The 9302-nt window shown below is 44.5% G+C and overlaps 1 pseudogene; it reads left to right on the forward strand.

The window, feature by feature from the left end:
• On the forward strand, positions 8162–9302 carry Gm10273 (predicted pseudogene 10273; annotated as a pseudogene).

A 9302-nucleotide genomic window follows, 5' to 3' on the forward strand; every position in this document is an offset into this window, starting at 1 on the left:
CCTGAGGAAAGACAGCTAAGGGTATCCTCTGCCTTCTACACACACGAGCTGATGCACACAAAGACACATGCACACTGAGTCGCTCTACTGTAGCTGTGAAGAGACACCAGAACCAAGGCAACTCTTACAAAAGTAAGCATTTAAGTGCTTATAGTTTTAGAGGTGGAGAGCATAGAGTGGTCCACAGGCAGTGGTGCTGGGGAGGTAGCTGAGAGCTTTATATCCTGATCCACGAGTGTGTGTGCAAAAGAGAAGGAGAGAGCAACAGAAAGACAGAGAGACTGGAGCTCTGGAGCTCAGGGCCCACCCTTTGTGTCACCTGTAACTGGAAATATTAAAAAAGAACCACCAAGTTCCTGCACTCTATCTAGCTACTCTCTGCCCACCAACTCTCTGGTAGGACTGGACCTCTGGAGTTCCCTTCACTGCCATGCCAGCCCCACGCAATGACCATCCACCCTGCTGTCAAATGCCACAACATCCAGCAACCTGGTAGAAACAAAACTCTAGAAGCTTATAATTAACAAGTCAGATTTATATATCAATAAATTCTCAACTCATAAGATGCCCACACAATAATTTCAGGGCCAATTGATAATGGTACAAGCTGCCCACCTAGATTAGACAAGTTATCCCAATTATTCTATCCTTTATGATATCATAGCTACCTGTGGCTATTTAAAGCCATGCTGGTTCAGGATCTCCTTCCTGTCTGTCCTCCATTTTGTTTTTCCTCCCTTTCTCCCTGAGTCGCTCTCTGTCCCTGCAACTCTTTGCTCTACCTCTCTTTTCCCCGTCCAATCACAGGCCTCCTGCTGCACTAATATTTCAATGTAATTTGACAGGGAAAATCCTGCCATAGCACACTTCCTCTAACAAGTCCACACCTCCTAGACCTTCTAATCCTTTCAAACCATTCCATTTCCTGATGACTGAGTATTCAAATATATGAATCTATGGAGACCATTCTTATTCAAACCACCACATATACACATACACCCATCACCCCCTAACTCCAGAAACAAACTCTCTCTAGTTAACACAGTTGCAGCTGAAGAGGTCTCCACCCCTCAGTGGGCAGAAACCCAGGAAGCAATGAGAGCTCCTGTCTGCTCTTGAGAGTGTGCACTCTACTGGTCGAGAAAAGACCCTCATGGAACTAGCCATCACCCACCCCATAACTCATTTGAAAGTTTTCCTCAAGAGTTCAAGGCAAAGTCTGCATGGGTGCTTCAGAAGGGATGGCATGATGGCATGATATGGTCCTGCCCCTGGAGTAGAGCAGCCCCTGGCCTGTTCATGGGACTCCATGAGTGTTAATGGTTGCTGTAGGCATAAGGCTTGTTTGTATAATAATGTACATATTTTCATGTTCTTCCTTTGGGGAATGCTCTCTCTGCCAGGGTTAATGACTCCATGATAATTAGAAACAGTACAAATCTGGAAGGCTAAAATGTGTTTATGTTCCTCAGCAAAATGGTAAATGCTGTGACCTTCTTCTGGACAGCCCTTAAGGCTGTGGGAAAGAACTCTGAAAACATGAGTTCAAAAATATATAATTTCTGAACTATACAAAATAAGTTCTATGAGGGGCGTCACAGGTCTAAAAGAACAGAGGCAGCTGCACTATGAGCCAGCTTGTCAGGAAGATACTTAGAAGGAGATAAAGAGGTTTAGGGAGTGGTGATCTTGGAGTGAGATCCCACCCAGCTAAACTTACTGTCTTACAAAGGCAGGCAGATCTCTGAGTTCAATTGCTATGTTTAAAAAAAAAATGTACTTGCTCTCTTTTCTAGGAATCAAGGGGCTAAGGTCATAAGATGCTGATTCATGGGATAAGCAAAAGGAAACCTGGGGTGGAGGATTGAACTGATATGCAAATAAAAGACTGGGCTTTGGTCTGCACGGGCTGAGCTGTCTGGAGATCAGCCTGGAGAGATGCCTTGAGCAGAAGACAGGGCTGTCAGCTTACACCTAGGATTGACTTTGAGTCCTTTCTTTTGCCACTCCCAAACACCCCTTACTCAGGAACCCTGAGTAAGGTCCTTGAGTAAGGTCTGAGGCTGGTCCTTGGCAGGTGATGGTGCATGGCTTTAATCCCAGCACTCGGGAAGCAGAGGCAGTCAGATCTCTGTAGGCCAGCCTAGTCTACAGAGCAAGTTCCAGGACAGACAAAGCTACACAGAGGAACCCTGTCTCAAAAAAAAAAAAAAAAAAAAAAAAAGGTTTGTGACAAGACTCAACCCCATGCTTTTGGGAGACAAGGGAGTCTTCAGTTGGCCTTTCTGAAGACACCAACTCAGTTGGGAGCCTGACAGTCCTGTCCAAAGACAGCAGCCAGCACGCTGCATATGCGGCCACCTGTTTAAGAAGCCACTGTGATGGGAACTGGTTCATTATGGAAAATGTTCTTCCTCTTTCTGTTATTTGTAGCTCTGGAGTTATGCAATCCCACCACTATTATGGAGTCAGAAAACTGATTCTGAGTGGAAAAATGGGGCGGACATCTGCTGTTGCCAGTTTTTCTATTTACATCCTGCATGTAAGGTTTTAACATCAATGCTTAAATCTAAGGCATTAATATAAGAAAGTAAGAAAAACAATACTTGCCACAACATTTCTGTGAACAAGATTTTACAATTCAACTTTATAGTGATTTAAATAAAACCATTAATTTTTCTGGACAGTACTGTTATTTGGACTTTAAAGAAAAAAGTCCGTTGAGAGCATGTTTAAATCTAGAGTTAAAGATGGCGTCCATTCATCCATTTGGACTCAAGGTGGGAAAAAAGAGTGAAGAATTGTGGAACACTGAGGTGCAGCAGAAATAGTGGTCTGTGAAATAAAACCTTTGAAGGGTTGAGCTGTGAGCTTTGTACCACCCTGTATATGGGCAAGCAAGGGTCACTGAGGTAAGTCGGCTGATAAAGGGGCTTGCCTCTAAACCTGAGTTTCTTCCTGGTAGGAGGAATTGATCCAACGCTCTGCCTAGCATGCCTGTAGCCCTGGTTTCTATCCCCAGCCCTACACGTAGCATTAGGGGAAAGTAGCTACACTAAAAAGGCAAGGGGCCACTGAAGCTTCCTTTGAGAGCACAAGAGGAAAGCATCAGATGCTGAGAACTAAGACACCAAGCCTGGGAAGACCTCCCTGGTTCCTCCGTGTGAGCTTTGTCCTCCATCTGTTGGATAAATCTGGAAAGGCGTTCCCTAGAGTGACTCGGCTCCCAGAAAACCTTAGGGCTTGATTATTGCCAACAATCCTGAGTTCCAAACTTCAATACAAATTCTTAATCTCTCTTCCAGAGTCTACTGAGAAAGCAGGGAGGAAAAATATTACCAGGAGTGTTTTCAGCCTCCAAAGTTAGATGCAAAGGGCTAGATGGAGGGTGGGTTTCAACAGGCCAGATTGGGCATGTCTCTGAAACTGTGTGGTGGGCAGATGTGATTGACAGCTGCCTGTAAGCTCTGTACCCAAGGAGCAGAGTCAGGAGGATTGGGAGTTCAAAGCCAGCCTGAGCTACACATGATCCTGACTCTAAGTGATCAGCCAACCCAAGCCTTCCAACAGTCTTTATTACCTTTTGTAAAGTGATACAGGCTGTTACGTTCTTAGATTTGCCTGCCCGAGTTGTGGGGATAAAATGAGCCACTGAGCACTGAGCCCTGGGTACTCGGCTGTAAAATATTTGAAGTTGCTTTTGAAGTTGAATGCCAATATTTTCCGGGCTTCCAGTTTTAATGTTCATTTTCAGTTGTAAATATTTTATGTAGTTATTTACTTACATAATACTGTTTGTAAATTTACAACCAGATGTTAGACCAGATGACCACTCTGCTATTTGAGATTTATAGATGTCAATACTCGTCAATCAAACCCCAAACAGTTGAGGTTTATGCTTTATGGAATATTCATCGGAAACACTCAAGTCATCCTATGTTACGAAACAACAAGGTGATTCCTTGGCACCAGCAAGTAGGCATGCAGACTCCATTGCCACTGTCTCACCAGGATGTCCTGCATGCAAGAACTTATTTTGAATATCCCATCTGTTGTGTTTACCCTGTAATGGTAATTAAAGATACATTACTATCCTTGTGTTCCTAAAGCTGGCAGCTTTGAACTTATACTGTATGAGTGAATTCTGTTGGTACTGGAGCCCATTGCTGAGCACTGGTGCTGGGACTGGATCTGAGGATACAGGAGGAGTTCCCTGTGCTAAGCAAGCAGTTGTGTGCAGGGCTTCGTGGAACACAAGCCAGCAGGGCTCATCCTCAGTAGGACTGTCCAGTGTCTCAGCAGAAGGCTGCCATAGAGAACAGGAGCAGTATATCTCAAGAGTGCAAAGGAGAGAGAGATTCTCCTTTACTGAGAATTCTGTATCTGGCAAAAGTGTGCTTTGAAAAGGAGGGAAACAATACATTCCTGTTGAAGCTAATTCTTTTATTACTTTATGGGGTTCTTATACCTTTACCTCCCTTCCAACCTTATTTTCCCCCTAATCCCTTCCAGCCCCCCTGCCCCCCCCAACACTAAGTAGGAGAGGAAGGTTAGAGGGAAAATGGGGGAGCATAGATCTCTTCTCGACAACAAAACAGACTACTTCCTGCTGCGGGTTCCTTGGGGTAAGTCCTATCTGTGTCATCAGAATATCTCCGGCTTCTTATCAAACCACAACAATAGCAACCTGGAGTAGCAGGGACCAACAGCAGTCACCTCTTCCTCCTCCTCCTCTTCCTTCTCTTTCTTCTTCAGAGTGCCTCAGTCCCTTGCTGGGCTCTGGCGTTTATTCCCTCTCCAGAGTCCCCAGAATTAAACTATCTGCAGCTGACAAAAGCCATGCCCCCTCCTAGCTAACAATCATAGTTAGTGGCTGTGGACAAACGGAAGCAGCCCCATATCCCATACCTGGGATTAAAACACAAACATATTCACATAACATAACACCCGCACAAACCAAAGAAACAAAAAGCTTCTACAATGAAAAGTTTAAGAAATGACAGAAGACACTAGAAGATGGAAAGACCCTCCCACACTCAGGAATCAGGAAATTTAACACCGTGAAAATGGCCATCCTATCAAAATCAATCTCCAAATTTAGTGAATTCTCAATAAAAATTTCTGGGCCATCCTTTACGACATAGAAAAAAAAATCTTAAAATTCAGATGGAATCACAAAAGGCCCTGATAGCCAAAGCAACCCTGAGCCAAACGACCACTGCTGAAGATATCATCATATCTGACTCCAAGTCATGCCACAGATCTATCACAATAAGAGCAGCTCGGTACCAACACAAACACCCAGATCAACGGAATAAAAGACGCAGACACAAGCTTACATGGCCACGCGTGTAACAAGACAAATATACAAAAGCTGCGCTGGAGAAAAGACAGCCATGTCTAAAAATGGTGCTGGGACAACTGGGCATCAGCATGTAGAGGAACAGAACCAGATCCTTATCTCTCACACAAACTCAACTCCAAACAGACCAAGGACCTCAACATGTGACCAGGCACCCCAAAACTACTACAGGAAAAAGTCGGGAGCATGCTTCAGGATCTAAGCAGGGGTGAAGCCTTTCTGAGTAGAACTCCAGCAACACAGGAAGAGCAATAATCAACAAGTGGGAGGTCATGAGACCAGGTGTGTCCTCCCAGCAAATGAAACTGTCAATCAAGCGAAGGGCTGGTCTATAAGACGAAAGATTTTTGGTATCTAGAGAATTGTCATCTAGGATATACAAAGATCTCAAAACACCAAGATAGCAAACGACCCAACTAAAAATGAGCTATAGAATTAAACAGAGAGTTCTCAGAAAGAAACCAATGAGTACTTTTAAGTGTTTGAGACTTTTAACCATCAAGGAAGTACGTATGAAAACTTCTTTCAGGTTCCATGTTCCCCAGGGCATCATTGAGTAAACTAAAACCAACATACACAGTGGATATGAGCAGAAAGAAACCCTTTAATTCACTTTTAATTTTATATATGGTATATGTGTGTTGCCTGCATGTATGTCTGTGAACCATGTGTGTGGTTAGTGCCTACGCAGGACAGAAAAGGGTGTCCTGGACCTCCTGGAACTGGAATTACAGATGGTTGTGAGCCACTGTGTGGGTGCAGAGAGTCGAACCTTGGTTCTCTGGAAGAGCAGCCAGTGCTCTTAACTGCTGAATCATTTCTCCAACCCAAACAGACTTAGCACACTAACGGGTGCAAGTGTAAACTAGTGTCACTGTGGAAATCAGCCAACACATGACCCAGCTATGGCACTCCTGATCATGTACCCAAAAGGCTGCATCCTACTTCAGAATCCTGGCATGTTCATGTTCATTGATGCTTTATTCGCACTAACTAGGAAATGGGATTGGCCTCTGTGTCTGTCAACTGATAAATAACAAGAAACAATGCATACACGAAACAGAACAGAAAGGAGGTAAGTCAGGCCCAGAAAATCAAACAGAATGTGTTGTCTCTTGTACATGGCTTTTAGCTTCAACTTTGAGAGGTGATAACATTGGAATGCCTGGAAAGATCTGGAGTCAAGGAAAAGAGCCATAGAGGGAGTGGGCAGAGGGAAGGGTACGTGAAGGGAATGGGGATAATAGAAAACAGGAGACAGGAAAACAGAAGGAGGGAGGACTGGGGGGGGGGGTGACAAGACTTATCCAGGGAGGGCAAGAGATAGGGGAGAAAGGAATGTGAGGTATGTGAGAAGAGTCAGTGAAAGCTAAGGATATGTGGAGCCTGGAGAGGTGACTTGGTGGTTAAGAGCATTTGCTGTACCCACAAGGTGGCTTATCTTCATCCATAACTCCAGTTTCAGGGGATCTGATGCTCTCTTCTGACTTCCTTAGGCATCAGGCATCCCCGTGATACACATATATACACACAGGCAAAATATACATACACATGAATGAAATAAACAATACTGCCTTTTAAAAGGGGGAGGGAGAGATGGCTCAGTGGTTAAGAACACAGGCTGCTCTTCCAGAGGACCCAGGTTTGATTCCCAGCAACCACATGGTGGCTCATCATTGTCTGCAGCTCCAACCTCAGGAGATTCAGTGTCCTCTTCTGCTCTCCAGGCACTAGGCACACATGAGGCTTACAGACATACGTGTGGACCGAACATGCATACAATTAAGTCAACGCAGTGATGGAGAAACCATGTGGAAATGGACTACATTAAAAGCTAGTTTATAAACAGAGATTTAAAGAGACTGTAAATGAGCTGGGTAGTGGTGGCTCTCAAAGCGAAGCCAGAAAGACAAGAAAGGAGAATGGTCACTCGGTGGAAGGGAGGTGTGGGGGGAAATGTGACTATAAGGTACCACATACATGTATAAAACTGTCAAAGAGTAATTTTTTAGAAAGGTATAGAGAAACCGAAACCCTCTACTCTCATTGTATCCGTAGAGCAACAGATGAAGGTCTGGGTAACAGATCTTCAAAAGGCTAAATAAAATTAACACATCCAGAAAATTCAATTCCAGACCTACACCCAACAGAACTGGAAGGCTGAACTCAAGAATCTATGCTGGCACTCACATGGTTCACGGTAAGGACGCATTGGCAGACACTGCACGGACAGGCTTGAAACCACCGCGCTAAGCAAAAAAAGCCAACACAAGAGGACGCATCACAGGATTCCATTTCTCTGAGGCACCAAGACTAGCCAATTTCCTTAGGAAGACAGAGGCAGAGGGGTGAGGAAGATGCGGGGGGGGGGGGGGGGGGGACGGACTCAGTTTAGGACAATAAAAAAAAGCTTTGGAGATGGTGCCAGCACTTGTCACACAACACATTAAGAACCTTAATCCTCAAAATAGTTAAAATGATAGATATGTTTCCTTCCCTCAAAATTTAAATTGAAGGGAAAAAATACTACCAACAGTGCCACTAACAGTTGCATTAGCTAAAAAAAATTCTACTTGTGTCTGTTCAGAGAAAATGAAATTACTTAAAGCAGTGAAAGACTGAGCTTTGGTGACTTAAATGGATTTTCAGAAAAGTAAAAAACAAAAAACAAACAAACAAAAAAAAAGACCCATGACCAGCACAGCACATATTATTAAAACATTATACATTTTATATAAAATTATGACATACATACTACTTGTGTATCACTATTATTTTTGCATTTAAAAAGAAAGACTGGGCGCCCGGAAGGTCAGCGTGGTGAAGGTGGCAGGAGCAACGCGGGTCTTCCCGCTGTTGCTTGTCGCGGCCACGGCCGAGCATACGTCCCCGGCCTGAGGTGGTGGTGGCGAGCCCACCGCCGTTTGCTGCAACCTCATGGAAGGTGGCGGAGGAAGTAGCAACAAATCCACCAGCGGGTTAGCTGGCTTCTTCGGAGCCGGAGGAGCGGGTTACTCGAACGCTGATTTGGCCGGCGTCCCGCTGACTGGTATGAACCCCCTGTCTCCTTATTTAAATGTGGATCCACGCTATCTCGTTCAGGATACTGATGAATTTATTTTGCCAACTGGAGCTAATAAAACCCGAGGCAGATTTGAACTAGCTTTCTTTACCATTGGAGGATGTTGCATGACAGGGGCCGCATTCGGGGCAATGAACGGTCTTCGTTTAGGATTGAAGGAAACCCAGAGCATGGCCTGGTCCAAACCAAGAAATGTACAGATTTTGAATATGGTGACTAGGCAAGGAGCACTTTGGGCTAATACTCTAGGCTCCCTGGCTTTGCTCTATAGTGCTTTTGGTGTTATCATTGAGAAAACACGGGGTGCAGAAGATGACCTCAACACAGTAGCAGCTGGAACCATGACCGGGATGTTGTATAAATGTACAGGTGGTCTTCGAGGAATAGCACGCGGTGGCCTGGCAGGACTGACACTCACCAGTCTCTATGCACTGTATAACAACTGGGAGCACATGAAAGGTTCCCTGCTCCAACAGTCACTCTGAAGATTTTTGGCACCTCAGGAATGGGGGACACTTCATAGTCATCCAGATCAATTAATAAGCCAGTCTGGAGTTGCTTTCTGTCTTGTACCTACAGTTACTTTGAACAATTGGAGACTCTGATTTGCTGTGACAAAGATCATGGATGGTTAGCCTGGACTGCACTGCTTGCCCTCAGTGAGTGGAAGCCAACCCCTTGGTGGCTCACTGAGTATGTGTTCTCTTCTCCTTTGGAGATGATCTTGCACCCCAAACTGGAAAACCACTTACTCTCCAAATTCAGGCCATACTTTTTATTACCATGTTAATTCATTTAAAAAATCTAAAACTTAAATGTTGCCCTGTTTTCCAAATAAAGGGTGAAAACAGAAAAAAA

The sequence above is a fragment of the Mus musculus genome, chromosome 10 (assembly GCF_000001635.26).
Source record: "Mus musculus strain C57BL/6J chromosome 10, GRCm38.p6 C57BL/6J".
NCBI classification, from domain to species: domain Eukaryota; kingdom Metazoa; phylum Chordata; class Mammalia; order Rodentia; family Muridae; genus Mus; species Mus musculus.